General features: G+C 48.7%; 1 long non-coding RNA gene across 1 annotated transcript; it reads right to left on the bottom strand.

Annotated features, from left to right (window-relative positions):
- Positions 1 to 24,317, bottom strand: LOC128099952 (uncharacterized). The gene is made up of 3 exons (XR_008214616.1): positions 23,793 to 24,317; positions 9,884 to 9,943; positions 1 to 3,043 (listed from the first exon to the last, which is right to left on the bottom strand). It is a non-coding gene; the product is annotated as an uncharacterized LOC128099952 (long non-coding RNA).
- Between the last annotated feature and the right edge of the window lie 1,573 nt (positions 24,318 to 25,890).

The following is a 25,890-nucleotide window of genomic DNA, read 5'->3' as shown; positions in this document are numbered from 1 at the left end:
TAGCTTCTTCCAGATGATACAGGTGAGCCGAGCCAGGCATGGTGACACACACTGGCAGTCTCAGCTACTGGAGAAGCTGAGGTAGAAGGGCTGTCGGAGCCCGAGAGTTCAAGGCCAGACTGGGCAGACTACAGAGATCCTGCCTAGAACTAAGGAAAGAGCTGGGAAGGCCAGTCAGTCAGTAAAGCGCTAGAAAGGCAAGTGCAATGGCTTGAGTTCAAGCCCACATAAAAATCATTAAAATGGTGGTGTGTCCTTGTAACCCCACCAGTGAGGAGGTGAAGACAGATAGGTCCTGGGTACTCACTGGGCAGCCAGCCTGGCATACTTTGTGAGTTCCAGGCCAACGAAAGACCCTGCCTCAAAAAAACAAGTTGGATGATGCCTGATGAAAAATACCCAAGCTTATCCTCTGGCTTCCATATATATGTGCTTTGTGCATGTGTACCTACACACATATACACATATATACACAGACACACAGATAAGTACACACAAACATACACACGTACACAGCGATAAGGGGAGGGAAGTTGAAAGTAGACAAGCAGGGCTTGAGGGGTAGAGGGGGGTTTTCTGCAGCCCTTAGAGGTCAGTCAGTGTCACCCGATTTGATTCTGAGAGGACTGGCTAGCTCACCATCACTTGGCCATAGTACAGCACTTTCTCTTCAGTTTCTCAGTCATGGAGTTGATTCCTGCTCTTCTGTCTCCTGGAGTCATGAAGTGTCGCCATCTTTCTGGAGGTTTTTTTTTTTTCAGGGAAGGCCCACCACAGAACCACTGGGGACTCTCTGTGCAGATCACAGAAGACACCCCAGCCCCTGACATGCCTTATGGAGAACTAGGAAATTCCCGGGGCCAACAGTGTCTTGAGCATGGGAGTCATTGAGTCTTCTAGAGAACACGGCCTTTGCTGAGCTGGATGGAAGGGAGTAGGGTCTGCTTGGGTATTTTAGGGAGTGAGAGAAGGAGAAAGGAATGGACTTGATCTGCAAAGATGCTCCTGGGGCAAATGTTTCCTGTTCTGTCGTTTCCTTTCATCACCCTGACGATTCTTTGAGGGAAGACGATCCCACGTTACGACTGAAAACCCAGATCCACGGAGGATGCGCAAGTTGCCTAGAGTCACACAGCTAGTGTTCAGGGGCACTATCATAGCAGACAGCTTTTCTTCTGTCGCACTGACCTCCTGACGCAAGGCAACAGAGCAGTGCAGCCCACAGAACATATATGGTTTTCCCTGCCCTACAAAATGCTTCTTCCCCAAATGTCTACCCAGTGTTTCTTGTTATCCAAAAGCAAGTCAGTCAAAGTTCAAATTTTGACCGACTTCCTGAGTTTACGAGATTTGAAAGCTGGCAGACACAGTTGGTGGGTTTTTTTGGGGGGTGCATAGAGCATTAGTCAGGGTTTTGAACCAGTTCTCTGGACATTTAGGGGAGTGTCACGCATCTAATTGGATAAATTACCTATGCAGTTAGTCTTTTTTGCTTTTCTATTATGAAAAATATTTGGGCTATTAAGCTATATCTAACAAGGAAAATTTATGTATTTTTTAAAAAAAGTGACGTTTTCCTTATCCCATACATCTGGGGGAGCTAATTGGTGTAAATAGATGGAAATAGGATCACATGAGTGAGAGGCAGCAGTTACCAGTTCTCATACACTTCAGCAATCTGTCTCCTTGCAAAGTGTGACAGTTGGCAGCCAATCTTGGGCAGATGAGGCACTGGGATTGTTTTCTGACGCTCACAATCCACTGTGGCCTTCTCCGGGCTCTCATCTAGCTTCCGGTCCCCAGTGTCTTTTATCCATGGCTGTGTGCTCTGTTCACCGGCACAGCTTATGTGGAGTGGACTCACTTGGGTGTGGACTCCAGAGGGAAGCGGATTCGATGCCCTCTCCCTCCACCGTGGGGTGGCTCTTGGCAGCTCCCCCTCATGTAGAGAATCCATCAGCTGCCAGGAGAAGGCAATGGAGCATGTGAGACCCAGGAACTAACTCTATTTCCTAGCAACCAAGGCGAGCCCATTTCTCCTCTGTCAGCGGGAACCCGCAGATTTATGTGAGCTACAAAGCCCGTTATCACCGTAATAAACCATATATTTGCAGGCGGTATTTACAGCCAGCTAATCGTGTCTTTCCATCCTGGCAGCCCCCAAGCTGGCTGGATTCCCATTTGGAGCCCCCCAAAATACGATTAGGTGGTTACTGAGTTCTAATTTAGTTAACAGCAGTGCTCGACAAAGCTACTAACCGCCTAATTATGAAGGAAGATTACTGATACCATTAATTGAATGGTTGTAAAACTCCGGTGAAGTCAGATGGTCGTGAAGTCCATTTTCAATTTACTAGGCTATTAAAAGTATTTCCGGCCATAAAATAAACAGACACAAAGCATACTAAACAGGCTAATATGGAAACATAAAAAGAGAAGGGAGAAGCCTTGTCGCAGTAATTAGCGCTCATGATTAGCTGCTCTGCAGACCCAATGGCAGAAATTAAAGATGAATTACGGCAGCGCTTTGGGGAAGAAGGCTCGCAGGGTTGGGGTTGCCTACAGGTGGGCTACGTTCTGTCATCACAGCTGCCAGACTCTCCTCCCACTCCACCCCTACCTGGGCTGTACCTCAGGCTTCCTTGGGACCATGATTTCTGTCATTTATGACCAAAATATGCTTGATTGACCTGTTCCCTCATCTGGAGCCTCAGTTTCCCCCATGGGAATAGATTGGTTTAGAAACTTAGTGGCTCTAAAGACTCCATAATGAGATACCCCCATGTCACATCCTACTTTCTCAGATTCTTCTGGGTTCTACTGTAGAGTCCATGTCTATCAGTTCTTGTTTTCCACATTCTAGATGGTTCTTTTAAGGAACCCAGTCCCCCATACCACTCGCTTGGAATATATCCTGTCTGTCTCTTTCCTGTTGATGACGCTTCCAGTTCATGGGCTGTTAAGTTGTTGAGGGGGCTCGTGGATGTTTGTTTATTTCAGAAGTTGTTTAGAGGGGTTCAAAGTATGCCACATCACAGGTCACCTAGGAGACAGAGAATTTGGGAAATGGTAAGAGAGTCTGCCTGATTGAAAATAATAACATTATTTAGAGTGAAATTTGTTATCGAAAAGGGCTTCACAATGAGATATCCAAAAACTATACAAGAGAAAGAGGGAGAGAGAGAGAGAGAGAGCGAGCACACCTCTCTGCCTGCTTCACAGACAAGCTGAGGGGCTCCAGGGAAGGAGATGAGCTGTTCCAAATTCTCATTCTCACAGGGCGGTGAAGTCCAAAGAGAAGAAAAAGGCACAGTGAGGCCCTGCTTGTTAGCCAGAGTGGAAAGCTTAGGAAGGAATGCCAGGCGAGTTGTTATCTAGAGCAGGATGGTAGACTGGAGGGCTGCTGTTAGAGCTGCGTGGGGTGAGAAGATGGGGAGCTGTGGGAGGGAAGAGCTGCGTCAGGGATGGTTTGCTCATGTTCATCACAGCCCTGCAACGCTAGTGATCCGGACAATTTCCTAGGACCTCCCGTCGGGAGGAATCTCCGTGGCTTGCTGCACGTTGGGTAGACAGGCCGCTGGGCCCTTTCTGTAGCCATGTGCCTCAGGTGATGTCAGTGTGAAGAAATGCAACGCCAGTGTGAAGTGTTTTGTCTCAGCTCCTTCACAGACATGAGAAAGATAATGGGACGCAGTGCCACACCCAGTCCACAGAGGCAGAGAGAGAAAGCGCCTCTCACCCAGTATCCCACAAATAGCCTGGGACACAGCCAGAAACAGAAACTCCATCCCTTGCTCATGTTCTGGCAGGCTGAGCAAAGAATGCCTCTAAGTGGAGATTACTAGCCTCCTAATCCCTGGGCTGAGGAGATAGTTAAGTCAGTAAAGTGTGGATCCCCAGGTCCCACATGAGAAAGCTGGGTATGGTGGAGCACAATTATAGTCCAAATACTGGAAAGCGGGTGACAGGCAGAGCCCTGGGATTCACTGGCCACCCAGTCCAGCCTATATGAGCTCCAGACCAATGAAAGATGTTTTCTCAGAAAACAAAGTGGACAGCATTCGAGGAGTGACATCTGAGACCCCCACACACAAGCATACGCCCAAATGCATTCCCTCCCCTGCCCCCCCCTGCGCCTCTCTCTCTCTCTCTCTCTCTCTCTCTCTCTCTCTCTCTCTCTCTCTCTCTCTCTCTCTCTCTCACACACACACACACACACACACACACACACACACACACACACTTGTGCGTACTCGCGCACTCACCCTAGACCCTCCCTGTCCTGTGGAATGCTTGGAGCTTTTCCAGCTCATCTTAATAATGATCTCCGACCTCTGGCTTCATCAAGGTGAAATGAATGCTTATGAACCCTTAGCAGGTGGCAGAGACACAGCTCTGACCTTAAAGGAAACAAGAAGAGACAGTTTATCCTGAAGCCAGACGTGAATGACCATGACCCAGGAACACTGGTATGGGTATCCCCAATACTGTGTTCTGCCATGGTAACATGAAATTTTACAGTAACAGAACAAAGAAAGTCAAAAACCAAGTCTTTTAGAAACGCACAGGTGGGAACATCAGGTGGGTGGACTGCGGCACAGCAGGGAATCTTTGCTATAGGCCTCAGATGCTCTCTGGTGACATGCTTGGCCTTTGGATTAGTGGGAGACAAGAATCTGGTAGTACATTCCACCAAAAAGCTAAAGAGTGCCCAAAATAATTCAGCTCCAGAATTGCAACATTTCAGCTCTCCACAACCACAAAATTGGGCTTTGGGGTTTGTTTGTTTGTTTATTTATTTATTTATTTATTTAGAGACAAGGTCTCACTGTGTAGCCCTGAATGGCCTGGAACTCACCATGTAGACCAGGCTGTCCTTGAACTCATAGTAATCCACTTGCTTCTGTCTCCTAAGTGCTGTGATTAAAATCATGTACCACCATGTATGCCTGGCCCAAGATATTTTTAAAGACTTATTTAATTTTTGAGTGTTCATATGTGTGCTGTGTGTGTGTGTCTGTGTCTCTGTGTGTGTGTGTGTGTATGTCTGTGTGTGTGTCTGTGTCTGTGTGGGTATGTCTATGACAATTCAGGTACTGTGGAAGCTGTCTCACATGGGTGCTGAGAGTCAAGCCTGGGTCCTCTACAGAAGCAGAACACACTCCTAACTTTTGAGCCATCTCTTCAACTCCACAACTACACAAGAGCTAATCGTTCAGTCAGCCGTGTGCCCTCTTAAACACAGGGCCTGTTTACTCATTTATTCGTTCTGTGCTTCAGTCCATGCCTGCAGAGTCAGGACCCCTGGGGGTGGTACCAGTCGTCTGGGTTGTCACAGGGTCTCTAGACATGACCGACATTATGTCAGCGCAGTTGTGAACCCGAGGTCCCCTGTTCAGAAGTTACAGAGAGTCTGTGGATGGCGCCGGCCCAGCAGAGTCAAGCACAGAGCAATGGAGGCAGGACCCCATTTGATGACCTAAGACCCAGCCTGAAGCCCACTGTGCTTCCATGTGGCTCCATGAAGTTCAAGGGCCCTTTTTCTACATCCTGCCCCCTCTTGCAGCTGGGCACCCTCCAAGGCAAGGCTCAGGTTTTGTTAGCCACTGGCTCTCGGATGGTGGATACTGCAGGAGGGTGACTCCTTCCTCATGTGACATCTCCCCAGGCTCAGGGCCTCCTGCGTGTCATCTCCTTCCAGCCCAACAGGGTCCTGGGAGGCAAGTTCTGTGCCCTTCCTTCCCACGGTACAGATTGGCATCGGCTGACTATTTTGTGTATCAGACGCCTGTCCATCCCACCCTCCCCAATCCACTTCACCCTCCCCCTGCTGCATTAACATCAGCTGCCAGACCTTCTCCAGTCCCAGCTTCCACAGGCGAGGACTTTGGGACATGGCTGCCTCAGAGTCCTTCTAATAGGTCCAGCAAGATGGAATTTATAATTAGACATATTCTACTTATCATTTACCAGCGGGGAGCTAGAGGCTCAGCCATGGGTCACAGTCAGAATTTGAATCCAGGACAACATTACTTTCTTTGTGCAGTGTATTTGTCTGTGTGCATGCATGGATGCATGCCACTACACATGTATATATATGCACGTGAAGGCCAGATGAAGTTGATAACAAGTGTTTTCTTCTATTGTTTTCCTCTTTATTTTTTGAGAGAGGGTCTCTTGCTGAACCTGGAGCTTACCAATTCTGGACTGGTCAACACATTCTAGGGAATCGGCCTGTCTGCCTCCTCAGCACTGATACTATAGATGTGGGACACCGTGCTGGCTTTTACCTGGGGGCCAGGGAGCTGAGCTTCAGTGGCTGACATTTTGCTCACAGAGCTACCTCCCCAGCCTCATGAATCCAGGACATTTTTGTCTCAAGTACTTCCCACTATCTGGGCTTCTACAAGGCCTAAATATTCACTTATATTCAGGCTGCCCTCCGCCCACAGCTAGTAGCTGGAGAAGGAGGTAAGAGAGGAAGGGAGGAAACTCAGACCTTCAGGGAGCTAGAATATGAGACCAGGGAGTGACTCCGAGGAAGCCTGGGAACTCAGGCCGGGTTCCCACTGCCTGTTGTTGGGTATCCAAGATCGAAGGCATCAGGCCTCTGACTCCTCATCTCTAAGGCAGGCATAGCAGCAATCCCCAGTTTTACTGGCTGGTGTGAGAGTTCTAGGAACCGGGGCACTTGTCTCCCATCACACAGTGAGTGCTAGCACAGGTGGCCATTGGCATTGTTGTCCAGAAGCCTTCGCCTCAGACCAGTGAGATTTTTGAATGCCTTTGTCCCAACTCTCTCCCGTTCCCCCCAACTCTCTCCCGTTCCCCTACCCCCATTCTCTACCATTCCCCACTGCTACCCGCTCACAGCAGAGCCCTGTGGATTAGAAACCTCAGGAAAAGGACAGGAATTAGAGCTCTCCATTCCTTCACAAAGGCATTGGAAGACAGACTTGTGCTTACCGAGTTCTGGGATAAGGATTCCTCAGACAGTAATCGGCTCGAGCCAGGGGTCTATAGAACTCTCCATGTCCTGTGTTCCTCTGACCACCACAGAATCCATTTGAAACAGAAACTCTGCTCTGGGAATCTTGGTATCTTGAGAGAGTTTTGACATTTTGAGAAAGAAGAGATCCCAGGGGTAAATTGCCTCTGGGTATAAATCTGGCAGCCCCAGGGATGGTCTGAAGAAGCCCAGCAGTCTGTAGTCTGTATGAAGTGGAGTTTACAGTGTGGAGTTTAGGGGAACCAGCTTCAAAGGAGTTCATCCTACTGATTTAACACAGTCAGACAATGGGTGTGGTGGTCCATTCCTGTAATCCCAGGGAGGTAAAGACAGAAGGCTCAGAAGTTCAAAATCATCTTTGGCTACGAGGAAAGTTCAAGGCTAGCCTGGGCTACATAAGACACTGTCTGAAAACAAACAAACAAACAAACAAAAAACAAAAAAACAAAAAAAACTCCCCCTAAAGGAAAAAAAAAAAAAGAATGAAAAGTTGGCTTGGCCATATAATTCCAGATACTTAGGAGGCCCTTAGGATGTTCTGTTTGAGATGTACCTGGGCTGCAGAGAGAGTTCAGGGCCAGTCTGTGTGACTTAGTGAGAACCTGTCTTAAAGGGAGACTAGGGCTGTAGCTAAGTGTTTGAGCAGTTTCCTAACAAGTGTGAGGCCCCCGGGGGGAAACGTGAACAGAATCTTAGGAGTCTAAGCTCTGACACTGAATACTAAGTCTAATACTGAATGAAATAGATTATACAGCAGTTTGATAGGTTTAGAACATACTACCCCAAGCTGGAGGAATTTGAGGGCCAGGAGAGACAGGGATGGTTCTGGCCTTTTTCTGAGGTGGGTCCTCAACCTTCAGGTGAAAGCTTCCCTGTCTGTACCCAAAGTGAAAGGACATCCTCATTCACAAAGACAGGGACTCCAAAGTTACCCCCAAAGACAGGGACCCCCAAGAGGCCTTGCTCAGTGTCATGAGCACTTTGCATCCGAAACATAGATGAACACATTTGTGTCTCTTCACAATGTCAGATTTTCTTGAATAATGATGAATTTCTGAGGTGTGGTGTTTTCATTGGCAGAAGCTTTCCCAGTGTTCCTGCTTTCCTTGATGACCCTGACTGAGGCAGGCACAGGTTCTTTTATTTCAGTCTTGATTACTAATATTCATTCTCATATCACATATCACATGACAGTAAATCCATCCATGCATCCATCCACGCATCCATCCATCCGTCCACCCACCCATCCATCCACCCACCTACCCAATCACTCATCCATCCATCCAACCACTCATCCATCCATTCATCTATCCACCCACCCAACCACTCATCCATCCATCTATCCACCCACCCACCCACCCACCCAACCAACCAACCACTCATCCATCCATCCATCCACCTATCCACTCACCCATCCACCCACCCACCCAATCATTCATCCATCCACCCACCCAGCCACCCATCCACTCATCCATCCATCCATCCATCCATCCATCCACCCATCCACCCAACCACTCATCCATCCATCCATCCATCCATCCATCCATCCATCCATCCATCCACCTGCACACCCATTCATCCATCCATCCATCCATCCATCCATCCATCCATCCATCCACCTGCACACCCACCCACCCATCCACTCATCCATCCATCCATCCATCCATCCATCCATCCATCCATACACATGGGTAACAGTGGGACCACAAAGGGTTAAAGAGGAGAGAGGCCTAAGTGGGAAAAAATGCAAAGGAGTCTGTCAGAGTGAGATAATCAAGCAGCTGACTGCACACAGAGAGGCCTGGCTGCTACTGCTGCTGCTAATGCTACTGCTGCTGCTAATGCTACTGCTGCGTGCTGCCACCAGGCTACAGGTTGGAACAGGGTGGAGGAGTTGAGCGCAGCAGCAGAGATGAACGGGCAGGGCTGGGTTTATACAGATGGGCAGACAGATGGACAGCAGGTCCAGATAGGTGAACAGACAGAGGAGCAGATGGCAAGTGGAGTAGGCTTCATCAGGAGCGGGGACCAGCAGAACTGGAGCCCCTGGGATAGGCTGCAGTTCTCTGCCTATTGGCCCCTTGGGTAAAGGGTAGATCACCATTGCCATCCCCATGCTCGATGTCCACCTCTTTATGCTGTCCAGGTGAAGGATTCCCAGTCTTCCCTTGGTCTGGTGTGTCTGGTAAGTTCTTGGGCCTGGGTTTTGTGATGACTTCAATCTGCTCCTGTTCCCCTGCACTCCCAGGTCCCCCGGTATATTTACAAAGTGACACCATTTCTACTCTCAAGAATAAATCATTTACCAGGCTGTGCTGCAGGGATGTTGTCTGACAGAGAGTGTTGTTCATGTGCTCATCCAGGTGTAGAGTCACCCTCCATCCTCCAAATAGAGTCAAAAGCTGCTTATGAAATGGTCTCTGGGGACATGGCATAGTGAGAAAAACCACGGTGTATATAACATGGAGTAGCTTAGGGCCAATACAACCTGATCAAAACACTCATTTCCCTACTATATTAGCTTATGACCTTCATTGATTTATGTGTTTATTTTACTTTATCTTGAGGCAGGGTCTCACTCCATCCTCCAGGTTGGCCTTGAACTCTGGAAGCTTCAATCTCAATCTCCTGTGTACTGGGATTGCAAGGTGTGCTCCACCATGTCTAGCCAGCTTCTACCCCTTTCCTCTAGCCTTCTGCTCTCCACCAATCCTGGTGTGAAAACACTCTGGTTTAGATATTCTGCTCTGCATTTCCTCTCGAGGTGCTCAGAGCACAGAAAACACACGTGCTTTTCTCCTGGTGGCCCGTCTTTGTCCATTTCTTAGCAGACTGAGGCAGAACCCTTAAGAGGTGGAGACATAGTTTTCTTACCTTCACACTTAGATTTCTCTTCCCTTCCTTTGGCCACATGGAATCCCCAGGAAGCCGAGTCTAGGACAGAAGTTAGTGAGCTGGAGAGATTGTTGGGGAGAGCCTCGGCCTCACTCTGAAGGACAACAGGGAAGTCATTTTGCGGGGAGGGAGAGTTCATTCCCATGTATGCCCAAGGAAGGCCTCTGCCTGCCTTATGGGGATCATCCAAGTTGTTGACCAAGTTGTCACTAACATTTACACCAGGAAAATCTCCTTTCTGGTAGTCACCAGGGAGGTCAACAGGCCAGGGTTCCCACCTTTCAAATAAGAACAAACATAAAAATGAAACAGAACTGGCCTCTGATTCTGGGGATGCTCAGGTGTGGGTCTGTCACTAACTACCCCAGTGACCCTAAGCAATGCTCTTTAGTCCTGTAGGCTCCATATCTTTCTCCTAGAATGGAAATTTTCCTTCCACAGACTGTTGCTGGTAAGGTGTAGATGGATTTTTCTTTGGGCTGCCAGCTCTCTCTCTCTCTCTCTCTCTCTCTCTCTCTCTCTCTCTCTCTCTCTCACACACACACACACACACACACACACACACACACACACACACACACACACACACGCGCACGCGTGCACACACACACAAATGACATGGAGACTTATTATTATTTATGAAAGCTCAGCCTATAGCTTAGGTTTGCCCCTCTATCTCTGATAACTAAGATTAACCCATTTATATTCATCTACATTTTGTCTCATGGCTTCTTACCTCTCTTCCATCTTGCACCTCCTGTTTTCCTCTTCGTGTCCTCTAGCATCTTCCCGGGGGTCCCAATTCATGTCCTCCCTTCTTTCTCTCCATGGAAGTCCTGCCTAACCTCTTCCTGCCCTGCTATTGGCCATTCAGCTCTTTATTGAACCAATCAGGAGGCGCCTTGGCAAAGAAACATCTTCACAGTGTACGAAAAGATTATTCCACAGCAGTTAGGTATATCTGAAGCTTTTTAAAATATAGTTTTAAAGTGTGTGTGTGTGTGTGTGTGTGTGTGTGTGTGTGTGTGTGTGTGTGTGTGTGTCTGTCTGTCTGTCTGTCTGTCTGTCTATGTGTGTGTGTCTGTCTGTCTGTCTGTCTGTCCATCCTCTGATATTGGTCTTTATCTTTCTTGTACTACAAATCTTAAAGAGTCTTATTAATAAGATCAAACCTGAGGCCAATTATTGGGGTGAACACTGGAAGATCAGAGAGACAGAACAAGCCACAGCTAACCTCACCTGGCCAACTTCTCATCTGATCTTGTTTCCTCAGACTGGAAGCCTCTGTGTCCTCATATCTGAATGGCTCTCAGCTGAACTGTGCTGTTCAAAACCTAAAAGCTTAACCAGCCAAATGCTTCTAGTTTCTGGTCTTCACGCCTTATATATCTTTCTCTTTCTGCCGTCACTCCCTGGGATTAAAGGCTTGCTTTCTGGGATTAAAGGCGTGAGTCACCATGCTTGGCTGTATCCTTGAACAGATGGATTTCTGCCTCTGGAATGCTAGGATTAAACGCGTGTGCTACCACTGCCTATCCTCTATGTTTAATATTGCGGCTGTTCTGTCTCTGACCCCAGATAAGTTTATTAGGGTGCACAATATTTCAGGGAATACAATACCACCACACTTTCTCTTTGTTTTTGAGGCAGGGTCTCTCTTGTTTGTTGCTGTACTGCCTACTCCAGGCTAGCTGGCCCTCAAACTTCCAGGGGCTCCCCTGTCTCTGCCCCCATCTCGCCATAGGAGCATTGGGATTATAGACCCACTCCACCGCATCAGGCTTTCGTGTGAGTTCTAGAGACCACCATTCAGGTGGTCAGGTTTGCACAGCAGATGTTTTTGAACCCAGAGTCACCTGTCCAGTCTTGAAGTGTTCTCTGTTTTAGGACACATCAAGGAGGCTGATGGGGCAATAGAAATAACAACCAGGAATGTTCTGAACTGACCACAATGCACTGGAGGACGTGTCTCCATCCAGACCTAGACCAGAGCATTGGGAAACGTGAGCACTGGAAGACCTGTGTGAACATTCTGAGCCTTCTGTGAGAAGGGTTGAACTACGGCCCTTGTGAGAAGAGGAGCAAGCAAGGTGGGGGAACCTTGATGTGTGTGCCCCCGATCCCTGATTCCCAGCTCTTCCTCCTTTCAGCAGCCCATCCTGGTACAGAGAATACTGGCCACCTGCCCCATCTTGTGGCAGGCACCATTACCATGGACAGCAGCAGCTTCTCACAGACCTGCCGCTCTGTCTCTGCCTTCTCTGCATACAGGAGTACGCTCAACCTCTGCCCTGCCAGCCCAGGTGGGTGAGAATTGGCGGCTACAAACCTCTCAGTCACTTGCAGAGGCATTTTGCTTACTAACACTCTTCCTGGCTTCCTGTTCTGTTTGCCTCCTAGCAGGGCTTCCTGGAGCCAGTTCCCAAATAAAGGGCTTGCACACAAATCATTTTTTCTCCCTGCTCCACTTCCAGGGAAGGCAAGTGACTTGGTTCTAGTCTGGCATCTGTCACTGAGCACTGATAAGCTCCTGGGGACATCAATCTGCTAAACTTTCTTAGCATCCTTGGCCGGCATCTTGAGATGACAGCTAAGAGAACAGAATGGAGACTTGTGAGAATATTTCATGTAATCTAAAATGGCACTCTGCACACAGGAGTTTGTTGTTGTTGTTGATAGGTTTTCACCATGTAGCCTAGACTGGCCCGGAACCTATGGTTCCCCTGCTTCAGCAACCCAAGTACTAGCATTACAGGTCTATTAGCATTTCTGACAGCTCTGGAGATTCCCCTGGCTGAGTCCAAATCCATCACAAATGCTAAGAGCTCTCAAACTTCTGACTGAACACTCACTGAATCTCCCTGGTTATTTCAGGGAATCTAATTGATTTATTCACTTAACGGATCTTTGGCAGATATTGACTTAACACCTGTTATATCAAAGCCACACTGCTACAGTAGAAATAAAGAATAAGATGAGGTCACTGTCTCCAAGGAGATAAGGCACATCCACATGATGACAGTGCTCCATCTCACAGGGAAATGGCAGTGACCATGCCAGCGGACATTCAAAGGGAGCCTGAGAGAGTTCAGAGGAGGGTGAGGATCAGGGGGCCGGAGTGAAGGAAGAGGTTCAGTGAACTACGTTTCACAGGAAGCAGAAGAGACAGAGGGGGACGGCGCTCTAAACAGAGGGAGGAAGTTATAAAATGTGCTGGTCCTGGGATGTCAAGATGGCTCAGTGGTTAAGAGCACCTGCTGCTCTTGCAGAGGACTGGCATCCTAGCCTAGGACCATTCCTAGCCTCTACACTGAGTGGGTAACAACCACCCATAACTCCATCTCCATGGGGGATCTGATGCTTCTCGCCGTCTGGCCACCTGCTTCTATGTACAGACACATAATTAAAAATTTAAACTAACTATAAAAACACGAAAAGGATGGGAGTCCTATATCATGCTACAGACGGTTCATGCATGTCTTGGGAAGAGAGCTGACAGGCAGATTGTCCTCCTGAGCTCTGGCTAATGGCAGCGGACCAGAGAGTGGTCCTGTCTCAGATGGAAGTGAGAGCTCCTCAGACCTCAGTTTCCAAGTCACCACAATGAACACCTCCATTTTACAGATAAAAATACCGAGGCCAAAGAGAGGACGTGTCTTAGCTTGGGCAGATACCCCCAGTAGGGATCACACCCCACATTCCCTCTTGAGAAAGACGCCTTGAGGCATGTGTCCTTGTGACGGTGACCTAGTCTGGAGGACAGGCTGTGAGCTGGAGCCCTGGAGCTTCACACAGCAAGTCACTAAAGGGTGCACAGCTCTGGGAATTGTAGGTTACCATGGCAACATGCTCCCAGCCTGACCCAACCCTAAGGCACCCCAGCTTTGCCTCTGAGTAGAGCAGGGATGACTTGAAAGCCACAGGGAAGAGGAGGTCATTCCGAGGCAGGGTGAGAGCTCGGGTCCTCACTAACCCCCAGACTGACAGCCACAAAGAGGTGGTTTGGTCTGAGGTGAATCAAACAGGACTGGATGGCCTTGCTCATCTCCCTCCTTTGGTGAGCATGGGGAGTATACAGTGGCTGCCTAATTGGATGAGGAAGAGGCCGATTTATTATTCTCTTATCCACGCTGAGCAGAGCAGAGCAGGAGGAGACCTCCGAGAGCACCTCGGGGGAGCCTCTGGGCTTCTCTAGAAGTTGCTGATGGGGCCAGAGCTGCCAGTTCACATCTTTAATTTGACCTGACTGGGTTTTTTTTTTTTTTTTTTTAAAACAATGCTTTAAAATAGATGCTGACATTTTAAAAGCAGGGACAGGGTTACACAGCCAATTCTGCATTCTTAGCTTGAGTCTGAAAATGGGGAACTCTAGGCCTCCATCCCCTCTGGTCCGTAACGGAGGGACTGATGGAGGCACCCATAAGATGGGTGCCGGGTTCCCCATACATGTCTCTCAGTTAGCACTTGGTGGGCCTCTGGATACATTTGGGTTTGGAGTCCTGGGATGTCCTTTTCTTCGGATACCACCCAGCAGGTGGTCTGGGGTGTCACCTTGTCAAAGAAGCCGCCCACTGGCCAAGGCATCTGGCAGGGATACTGGGTGAGGGGTTTAATGGCAGATTAAGCCGCCCATTAGGAAGCCATTAGAACGCAGCATGATACGACTCTAGTAACGAGAGAGGCTGAAGCCACAGACAGGCTCCCGGGGTGCGCCATCCAATTTAATTCTTTTTTCCTTTTAAATGCTAGGCAGATGAGAGTGGGGACCATAAGTCACCCTCTGTGAGGTGGCTTATCATAAAGGATATGGAGAGAAATTAGAGCCGGCACAGGAAGGAGGGCCGCGATGAACAAGGCTGTATGTAGTGTTGCAGGATGATTGAAGACAGGCCCAGGTATCTAAGGAGCTGAGGGGATGCAGCGGGGCTGTGGGTCTGACAAAGACATCCCATGCCTCAGAGCCTCCCGATTTGTCTGCTGCTCAGCCTCAGGGAATAGAAAGGGTGGGTACACAGTCAAAGAGACCCCTCTGGAGCCGGTGCTTCATACTTCCTCTGTATATGCACCCAGAATCTGAAGTTCAGATCCCACTCAGTGAGGCTTTGGCTGTGTGGCTTTGGGTATGTTCCTTAACCTCTCTGTATCGTGTTTTTCTTAGCTGTTAAGTGGGGCACAAAGGCTTGGGGACAGAAGTCCCAGAAGGCTCCCACTAATTGATACTTCCATTTCTGTGATGTCTAAAACATGTAAGTGTCAGTCCCTGAATGAGGGCAGATTTTACTCCCTGTCAGCTTCTGTGGCCTTTCAGGGTATGTATCAATCGTCTGGGATGCTTCCTGGCCAGAGTGCCCTGAGAGTCCCAAGGGCATTAAGTGGGAAAGGATGTGGTCCACAGCAGTGTCTTGAGGCACAGGCGGGCAGGGTTGGAACTAGGATGTCTCAGCAAGTGAGCAAGATAGCCTGTGCTACTCAGGACACCCCAGAGCTCCACAGCACTGGTAATGGGTTGGGATTGTTGGTTGGGGGTGCATGCCCCACTGTTACCCCAAGTTCTGTTCTGGGTCCTCTGCTCTCTCAGTGACCACTCAGCCAACCTGCCCATGTCTTTGTTTGGGTTCCCCATATCCCAGCTTCACCTTGAGACAGAGGGCCACCTTTGTCTTGAGGTGACCATGATGAACATGGGGATCTCTGTGCAGACTCCTTGCCAAGTCAATTACTCAGCTGGCATCTCCTTCAGGCTCTATCTCAATGACAGACAGCAGATGGGTCACATTATGGACGTGTCTGTGTGGCCCCTTGGGATGCTTTAGGGTATGCAACTAGCTCCGCTCCTAGTTGGGATTTTGTTTGAGTATGTCCCTGCCAGCTTCCCCCTGCCTGCACCTCCATCCTAGGTTGTCTTCAGGACCTGTCTTCTTGCTCTTCAGGCTCCATTGAGAAGGAGAAAGGAAGAAGTCACGGCACGTTCAAGGGTGTGCGGTGCAACCGGAAGCTTCTGAGAGTCCTTCTGAGTAGGGCCAGTGGCCCTGGGCTGCTGCATGGGTAGATGCTGCTCATGGAGATGGCGCCCAAGGCGAGGCACTCTCCACCAGCGAGCTCCTGTGCAACCAGGAATTATTACATTTCTGGGCTGAGCACAAAACAGACAGAGTCTGTGAGGTGCTTCACCTGAGCTCAGGTGAGCCCAGGGTACACAGGGCGGGCACCTCAAAAGATCTTACGTTTAGGAGGTGTGCTGGCCAAGAGAAGGCAGCCCAGGAAGTCAGCAGGACAGAACTAGGATACTTCTTCTTTCAGCCCAGTTTCCCTGCTTCAGCACCCAGCTGCCCGGAGAGCCCAGGCCCATGGTCCTCTCTCTTGGTCTCAAAAAACAGTGTCATGGTTGTGTTCAGGTTGATGCTATGGCCCTGTCACCTCTCCTGCTACAGGCTAAAGGGTCCCTTGTCTCTATCCCTTCTGTTTTTGGACTTTCCTGGCTTCCTCGTCCCTACAGCTTCTCCACCCCCTGCAGCTTCTCTACCCCTGCAGCTTCTCTACCCCTGTAGCTTCTCCATCCCTGAAGCTTCTTCACCCCTGCAGCTTCTCTACCCCTGCAGCTTCTCCACCCCTGGAGCTTCTCCATCTCTGCATCTTCTCCACCCCTCTAGCTTCCCCACTTCTGCAGCTTCCCTACCCAGCCTCCCCATCCCTGCAACCTCCCCACCTCTGCAGCCTTCTCCCCCCCCTCCCCTGCAGCTTCTGTTCCATCCCTCCTTTCTTTGGGCATTCATTCTCTGCTGTCTTTGCTCTTAGATCCATTCCTTGCGGGTAATTCTCTACCATCCCCCTGCAAAGCTTATCGTTTGGGTTCAGAGGAAGAACAAACCCATTTCTGTAAAGCCGCTCACTGCTTTCCCTTCACAAGCCCCTGCTTTGTGCAGCAGGAGTGAGGCCTCTCAGGAGGGTTGTGTTCCGGGAAATAGGCCTCAGGGATCTGTTTCAGGAATTCTGATGTTGACTGGGCTCTTTGCTCTCTGCACAGAATCCTGATCCAGTCCTTTGGTGGGGGGAGCTAATGGCTGGATGAAGGGCAGTGGCTTAAAGGGACGCCAAACAGAGAGGAGGACCTGGGGGAGCTTTCTCCTGTCCTAGTGATTTCCAACAGGAGACAGGTATGGACAGTGGGAACGGATCCTTGTGGGAATCCTGCCATTTGCCTGACCCTCATTCATACCCTGTAGAAATCCAGATCAGAGTCCAGCCATTCAGAACCTACTGACTGAGTACCTGCTGAATATCAAGCAGCGGAGTGCCAAGAGCAGGTGCTCAAAAGTGTTTACTGGGCACCTAGACTTCGAATTGTACCGAGTGTAAGCACAGGTAGAGTGGGATTGGGGTGAACAGCTAAGCAACAGGAGAGACAGCTGGACAGATTCAGGAAGATAAGGAGGCAGGACCAAAAAGAGAACAAATAACTCTATACAGAAACCATGGCCATGTAGCAATGTCCTGGGGTGAACGAGAATGTGGTATGCTTAAGGAAGGAGGAGCTGAGAGTAGGACTCACACACAGAAGATGGGATAGAGATGGGGCGAGAAAGAAAAGGCACAGCTGACACTTTGAGCTGCTCCTGAGGGGTGGGCACCAGTCCAGTGACCCAGCTCTCGGGGGTAAAGATGTCAAGCTTACACAAGCAGCCTGGGCCCTGGGACTCTACTATCTGTGGTCTCCGCTGCCATCACCCTCAGTCCCCAGAGGGAACAGGAGTAGGGGTCAGGCTATAGTAAGTGGGTACATCCTGGGGGGCTTTAGGTGATGCTCAGAGCTCTGCCCTCCTGCCCAGAATGGAGTCACAGATCCTTTCGGAGTGTCTGTGGAGAACTCATCTAGTTAGCTAAGCAGTCAGTCTAAACTGTCTGCAGCTTTGGCCAGGGACCAGTAAGACCCCTTCAGAGATCAGGTTATAAAGCTGTTGCTTTGTTCTCACAGATGGCAAGTCATTTTTACAAAGCTTTAACTGCGTGGTGTGCAGCATGTGGTGAAGGCTGCCTGCTGGAATCACCTGCAGGCTGTTGAAAGAATCTCAGGGTCCCAGATGTCCCCTGAACAATGACATCAAAGTCTCCAGGTGGGACCCAACATCAGTGTGTAATAAGTTCCTGGTGAAGACCAATGTGTAGCCAAGTCTGAGAGCCACTAGCCCCTTCCTGCCACGTGGACCAGAGGTCAATGGCATCAGCATCCTGGGGGAGGCAGTTGGAAACTGTATCTCTATCCCTACCCTAGAGCCCCTGAATCAGAGACTCTGAGTGTTAGCATGGCAAAGCCAGTCCTTAGTCAAGTTGGAAAAGCAGTGCTGGTCCTGTTGGTAAGGTGACCACCATGAAAACACGAAGACCTGAGTTCAGACCCCCAGCTCTCATGCAAAAGGATAGTGATGTGTGTCTATAATCCCAGTACTGGGGAGATGGAAACAGGAGGACTCCTGGGGCTCACTGGCCAGCCAGTCTAGCTGTATTTGTGAGCTCTGGGTCGAGGGAGAGACCTTGATTAAAAAAATAAGGGGGAGAGTGATAGAGAAAGATACTCAATATTGACCTCTGGCTGCCACATAAATGTGAAAACACATATGTACACACATGCTGCACACATATACACACAAGTACATACACACACATATGTATACACGTACTAGCCCACATACATGCATACATGTAACACACATGTATACACATGTGTGAATACATGCATACACGCATATGCACACATATATACACACTAATCCATATACATCCACACATACTAACACATACACACATGTATACACACAATGTAAAGCACCATTCTAAATCATACTCTCCAGGACTCTGGCTGCTTTACACAGATGTTTAAATTTTAATTAAATGAATCATCTGGCTCTTTGGTGGTACCAGCCACATTTCACACATTCAGTGGCAATATGTGGCTAGTGGCCACAATGTTAGACAGGGCAGAAAGAATATTTTCATTCCCAGAGATTGCACTGTTCCAGAACATTCTTCATTTTTAAATACTGTAGGCATACAGACAAACAGATGGTACTATCCCTTGGATGTGATAAAAACAAAATATATTCAGCACTGTGGGTGTGTCTAGATTATTGGTAGTTTTGTTTATCGTTAATAAGTTCATCTTTAATAAGAACACGAGAGGGAGGTGGAGCTCCGTGCTAGGATGCTCACCCAGTGTGCCAGGGGAGGTGGAGCTCCGTGCTAGGATGCTCACCCAGTGCTCCCGAGGCCCTAGGTCGGCGTCAGTAACTCACAAAAGAGGGAATGGCATTAAGTCTGGCCTGTGGCTGTAGCTTGGTGGCAGTCTAACATTCACGGGAACCTTGATTCAATCCGGGACACTTAGGAGAAGCAGAGAAGGTGGGATGTGACAGCTCAGTCTTTTAATCCCTGCAGAAGGGTCAGAGAGGCAGAGACAGGCAGAAGGGTCTCTGAGTTTCAGGCCAGCCAAGGCCTGAGATCTGGAGATCCTGTCTCAAAAACCAAAAGAAGAAGAAGGGGAGGAGGAGGAAGAAAGAGAAGAAGGAGAAGGAGGAGGGAGGAAAAGGAAGAAGAGGGGAGGGGGGGAAGAGGAGGTGTGTGTGCGTGTGTGTGTGTGTGTGTGTGTGTGTGTGTGTGTGTGTGTGTGTGTGTGAGAGAGAGAGAGAGAGAGAGAGAGAGAGAGAATGGGGGGGGGCGGTGAGAAAACAAGCCACACCCTGAATAAGTGCGTTTTGTAGGCAGGGACATACAAATAGATAAGGGAGAAATTTGAGAAGCAAGATCCATTTCAGGAGCCAGAATGGCATGCGAGATGGTTCCTGTTGGCCTGCTTTTCATTGTCAGAGTCTCTGTAACCATCCTTTGCCACTGACTGGGCACACTCCCCTCTAATCACAATGCAGAAAGCATTATTGGATAGATGTGACTGATGTGTGAGCCCAGGTGCAGGTACTATAAGCATGCTCTTCATCAGGTAAATAACAGGCAAGCAGGGAAGAAGTCAGTGTGACACTGTGAATCAGTGTCCCCTGTTTGAGGGCATGGTGGCAGGAAGGGATTGATCTTGGAGCCAAATCTTCCCTTTCCCAGGGGAAGGACAGGTAAGACGGGCAGCCCAGTTGCTAGAGTAAGCCAGCCACCTGGGCAGCCAGCAGAAGGTGTGGTACAAGCTGGCATTTCCCTTACCACATAGTCTTTGGGTGTGCTTCTCCCAAGTGATCATGGTGTCAGGGGTGAGTTAAAAGAGGGGAAAGTCAACAGGCAGTGTAACCCCACTGGGCAAGAAGAAGACCACTACCACAATATTTGAGCCAAATTTGAAGCAAGCTTTATTAAATACTGGCCAAGATGATGGACATTTCTAGCCAGGTCCATATCTAGGACTCCTAGAGAATGGCCATTTCTGGACCAGCCCAGAAAACTCAACTTCCAAAAGCCATCAGGGCTGGACCATCACATTAGCATTATATGAATTACATTAATCAGCCCACAAGGCTACGTCCAATCAGGAGCAAGCATACATCCTGACATTCTTCCTGTCTACGTACCTCCTGCCTATGTGTGATCAAGCACATCCTGTGCAGTTGGGGCAACCCACCTTGTTTACAGAAGTGAAAACGCCTGGCTTGTTACCTTACACAAACAACAGACCCCAACATTCCAGGAAGTTATCTGTCCTTGGGCAAGCGGGGCTTGCAAATAAGAGGTGTTTTTGTTTATAGCTCTCTTAAGCAAAGTAATTTAAACTTAAAACACAACTTTAGCCCTTACAGCAGATATACCCATAGAACATGCCCTCTCACATAGCTATACGTGCGTTTGGCTGCTGTTCAGATCTCTGCAAACATCTAGTGAGCTCTGAGTTCTCAGCTCATCATCTTGTTATTAAAGCTGAGCACCTTAGGGATTTGGGGCGCTCTCATGGCAACCTGGGAAAGAGTCAGAGCCAACCTAACCTTTAAAGGGGAACACGGCTCAGCATCAGCTGGTGGTTTTTCCAGGGTCACACAGCTACCACTGACCTCGTTGAGCATTCCTAGTTTGAAAGCAACCCCCAAATTCGACACATATCAAAATACAGAAGTGTTTCCAGAGTTGACATGACTCCACACATGGAAAATCCCACCTCAGATTCATGTGAGACACAATAACCAAAATGCAGATGTGCTAAAAAACACTGCATCAAGTTCCCTCGGGGTTGTGTGCATAGGAGTGGGTAAACATGAGGGGAATTTGTTTGCAGGCTTTGGTGCCAAGCTTGAGATATTTCACTGTAAAAATGCAAATATTTTAGTGTCTAAAGTTAATCTAACATCTGCAATACTGTTGGTCCCAAGCACCTTGGCTCAGGGACCCTCAGACTGCAGAGCACAACAGAGGTTGAATCATTTGATGTTTACTCATAACTATCTGGAAAGAACCTGGCCCTGGGCATGCCTTGGCATGGGCTCTGTTTTCATGGAGCTTAGAATCTAAACAGAATGACAGTGTTAGGGTGTGTGGCTAAAGTGAACTAGGAAATTAAATGACCTCATGCTGTGGGATGTCGTTCAGTATGCTGTGAATATGTGTTCCTCTGATTGGTTGATAAATAAAATGCTGATTGGCCAGTAGCCAGGCAGGAAGTATAGGTGGGGTAAGCAGATGAGGAGAATTATGGGAAGAGGAAGGGCTGAGTCAGGAGTCACCAGCCAGACACAGAGGAAGCAAGATGACAAGGCAGAACTGAAAAAAGGTACCAAGCCACATGGCTAAACATAAATGAGAATTATGGGTTAATTTTAATGTAAGAGCTAGTCAGTAATAAGCCTGAGCTAATGGCTGAGCAGTTATAATTAATATAAGCTTCTGAGTGATTATTCTATAAGCGAGGCACAGGACTGCAGAGACTTGGCAGGACCTGGCCAACTACAACCTCAAATTATGACAAATGAAAACAAAACAAAACAAAAAACCACCACCAACAAAAAAACCCTGAGGTACTTCAGACGAAGAGGGAGGGGTTGGTCCAGAGACTCTCTTTTGCAGAGAGTTCTCTGGAAAGAGGATGCTGGTGCTCATGTGGTGGTTTGAATGAGAATGGTCCCCATAAACTCACATACTTGAAAACTTAGTCATCAGAGAGTGGAACTATTTGAAAGGATTAGAAGGATTAAGAGGTGTGGCCTTGTTGGAAGAAGTGTGTCACTGGGGTGGGTTTTGAGGTTTCAAAGGACCATGCCAATCTCAGAATCTCTCTCTCTGCCTGTGGATCAGGATGTAGCTCTCATCTGCTCCAGTGCCTGCCTGCCTGCCTGCCTGCCCCCATGCTCCCCTCCATTATGATAATGAACTAAACCTCTGAAACAGTGTCAGGGCAAATGCCTGCCAGAGTAAGGGGCAGGTGAAGATGCACTGAGGGGCAGATACCCCTTCACTTCACTTCAAAGATAACTTCTGAAGCTGGGCATGGTGGCTCATGCCTATAATCCCAACAGTCACGAAGCTGAGGCAAGAAGACCGCTCTGAGTTCAAAGCTAGCCGTGGACTGTTAAGTGAGTTCCAGGTTAGTTTGAGCTATAGAGTTAAGACTCCACCTCAACAAAAACACAAACCACCGCCACCAAAACCCAGACTAAATCAATCAATCAATCAATCAAACAAACAAACAAAAACCTCACAAATTAACATGTAACTTTGTGTCTTGCATTTCTTTTCGCTGGACATTGCTCAGAGGCTGGTTTGCACGGACCCCAGTGTTTATCTGTCTTCTTCTACAATGTGGTGACTCAGAGCTGGGCTCCCTGCCAAGAGCTCTGTCAGAGAAAAGTGAGCTGTGCAAAAAGCTTCGAGCTACAGTGAAGCAGTAAACAGTGGATACTTAGTTTTCCTCTACTCAGCCCCTCCCCTTGTCAAGTGGAACTTCCTTGGAGAATACTGAATTTGGGGACCCTGACTTGCTGAAGTGTGTGTGTGTGTGTGTGTGTGTGTGTGTGTGTGTGTGTGTGTGTATGAGATGAGGCTGGCCTTGCCATTTTGGAGCATGGAAGGAAGACCTGAGAAGTTGTTATCATCATATGAAGTTTTTCTGGAGTCTATGATATGATGATATGACAGGCATGATTCTAAGCATATTATGTCCGGTAGTTCATTTAATCTGCATAATAACACACTAAAAATCCTGTGTACAACTAACACTACCACTTTACAGGGCCAACAGTAAACAACGGTGGCTCCAGAACTCCTGCCCCTCAGCTCTGGGACTAGTAGGACCTTCAAAGTCCCACTGACTACAAATACAGCCCACTCTCTCCCTTTGGCCCTGGGCTCAACTACATGTGACCCTCTCTCAAGGAGGCCTTACTAAAAGCACACAGTTGACCTACCTATCACGTCTCGGGATACTTTCTGGACAACTTTTTTAGGCAAACATGATAGTTTGGCTGTTGTGGAATACTCCTTTACACTGTGTGAAGATGTGTCACTGTGGTTGGTTTAATAAAGAGCTAAGTGGTCAATAGCCAGGAAGAGGTTAGGCGAGACTTCTGGGGACAGAGAGGAAGAAAGGCAGGGTCGTGAGCCAGATGCAGAGGAAGCAGGACATGCAGGAGGAGAGGTGAAAGCCACGAGTCACATGGCAACATGTAGATTAACAGAAATGGGTTAATTGAAGTTTTAAGAGCTAGTTAGAAACAAGCCTAAGCTAAGGTCAAACTTTCACAATTGATAAAAAAAAAAAAAAAGTCTCTCTGTGTCATTATTTGAGAGCTGGCTGGTGGGACAGAGAAAGACTCATTACATTTGACAGTTTGATGGGAATTAGAATCACCATGGAAACAGAATTCTGTCTGTGACTAGGTGTCTAGAAGGGCATTTCCATTGAGCAAAGACTCACCTTGTGCTGATTAGTGTTTTTGTTGACTTGACACAAGCTAGGGTCTTCTGGGAAGAGGCAACCTCAACTGAGAAAATGCCTCCATCAGATTGTCTTTGGCAGATCTGTGCAGCATTTTCTTGGATAATGATTCATGTGGAGGGCCCAGGCACAATGGATGTTGCTCCCTCGAAGCATTCAGCCCTGGGAGGCAAATGAAAGGGAGCTGAGTGTAAGCCTCAGAGGAAGCTAGAAAGCAGGTTTTCGATATGGTTTCTGCCTCTCTCTTCCTTAACGTCCCATCCTAACTTCCCTCCATGATGGAGCAGGGTCAGGACATGTAAGCCAAATAAACTGTGCTCTCCCCGAGTCGTTTCTAGTCACAATGTCTATCACAGCAATGGAAAGCAAATTAAGATGTGCCATGCAGATCTCCGACTGGATGAAAAAGAGAATGTGAGCTGAGCACCGGCTTGCGTCTCTCTGCTTCCTGGATGCAATGTTGCCTCATCGCTGCTGCACCTTCCCTTACATGACAGGCTGCACCTTCAACCTGTCTCACGGTGACTCACAGAGTCACGAGGAACTCTTCCTTCCCTACGCTGCTTTTATCCCGCATTCTGTCACAGCGTCAGAAAAGGGAGGGGCCCTGCAGCTTTTGTTTGCCTTCGGGTGTTGCAGGTGAGGAAACAGACTCACCACGCTCATCCATTGGGCTGGAGCCTCCCAGGTAAAGAAGAGCTGGAGTCAAATTGACATCTGGATGTTAGGTGACCCTTGACCTCACACCACTTAGGTTTTTTTTTTTTTTTGAACAGAGACTTTGTGTCTCAAAGGTTCCAGGCCAAACCTCAGCCATGTGGGACTTTTTCAGCCCTGCGGGAGAAGTGGGACTTTTTATTCTCAGTCCCTCAAGCATGTGAGAGATTTAGGGACAGGTTGTTACGAAAGCCCCCAAGGCCCTGGCTTTTGTCCTGGACAGAAGTTGTCGAGTGATTGAGGACACCGGGTTAAACAAGCCCAGCGGTGGGGTGTGTCTTCCTCGGTTTCTCCTGGCTTCTAGTCCCGTCCCTCCTGCTGCCCTCCTGTCTTCAGTCTCATCCACTCCTGGGTATTAATTTGCTCTACGTCTGGCCAAGTTCCAAACCCACACCTACACCCAGGATTTAGCTCTGGCCTACCTTGCTTTGTCGTGCATCTGCGTTTTCCCACCAGGGCCCTGCCCGGGTCCCACAGGCCCTTCTCTGTTTCTCATCTGCCGCCTGTGTGGTCACAGCTAAAGACTCACACCTGCATCCTTCTGCAGAGAAGGCCCTGGGCCCCAGCAGCTGCCCTACTGGGAGGCAGATGCCAGATAATGACCCCTTCCACCTGTCCTCAGGCACAGTATCTGTCCCCAGTAGATTACTAGTGTGGCACAGGTTCCTCCCGTGAACCATCTGTGATGTCCCCGCCCCTGCAGGCCTGGCTGGGGCTCCCCTGCTTTCCTGCCTCCGTGTCTTCACTCAGTGTGGTTCAGCATGGAACACTGGGCCCCCCAATCACCTGTCACAGTTGGTCCTTCATTCACAGGCCATGGCCACTTCTGCTTTGTTGAGGAAAAGTGTTCAACATTTGTTTGAATGCATGATGGTAGGTGTGACCCTGGTTTTCCCCGTCTCTTGAACACCAAGTTTCACTTGTCCCTGCTGGGTGGGTGTCACCTGGATCTGCCCTGCCACTCAGCATTCTCAAGGTCACTGTGGATGGGATTCATCTTAGCCTTTGGGAGGATATTGGCTGAGTTGTGACTCCCCGACAGGGGTTCAAATCCAAATCTCAGCCCCAGAAGAGTGATCGTATTAGGGTGTAGTGTCTTTTCAGTCAGGGTTAAAAAGAGGCCATGAAGATGGGTCCTAGTCCAGGAGAGACCTACAGTCAGTCACACATACGGGAAGGACAATGATGGAGAGATACAGGGAGCATCCGGTCCCCACAGAGGCAGAGACTGCCGGGAACACCCAGAAACACTGGCAACACCAAGAGCTGAAAGTTCTGGAACACATTCTTCCCAAGAGCCTTCAGAGGGAGCACACTTCAGCCTCAGATTTCCCGCCTCCAGGAGTGAGAGAGAACACAT

Source organism: Peromyscus californicus, unplaced genomic scaffold, assembly GCF_007827085.1.
Source record: "Peromyscus californicus insignis strain IS unplaced genomic scaffold, ASM782708v3 Scaffold_6__1_contigs__length_162567912, whole genome shotgun sequence".
Classification (NCBI taxonomy): domain Eukaryota; kingdom Metazoa; phylum Chordata; class Mammalia; order Rodentia; family Cricetidae; genus Peromyscus; species Peromyscus californicus.
The sequence above is the reverse complement of the archived record's forward strand: the minus strand, read 5'-3'. Positions and strand labels throughout refer to the sequence as shown.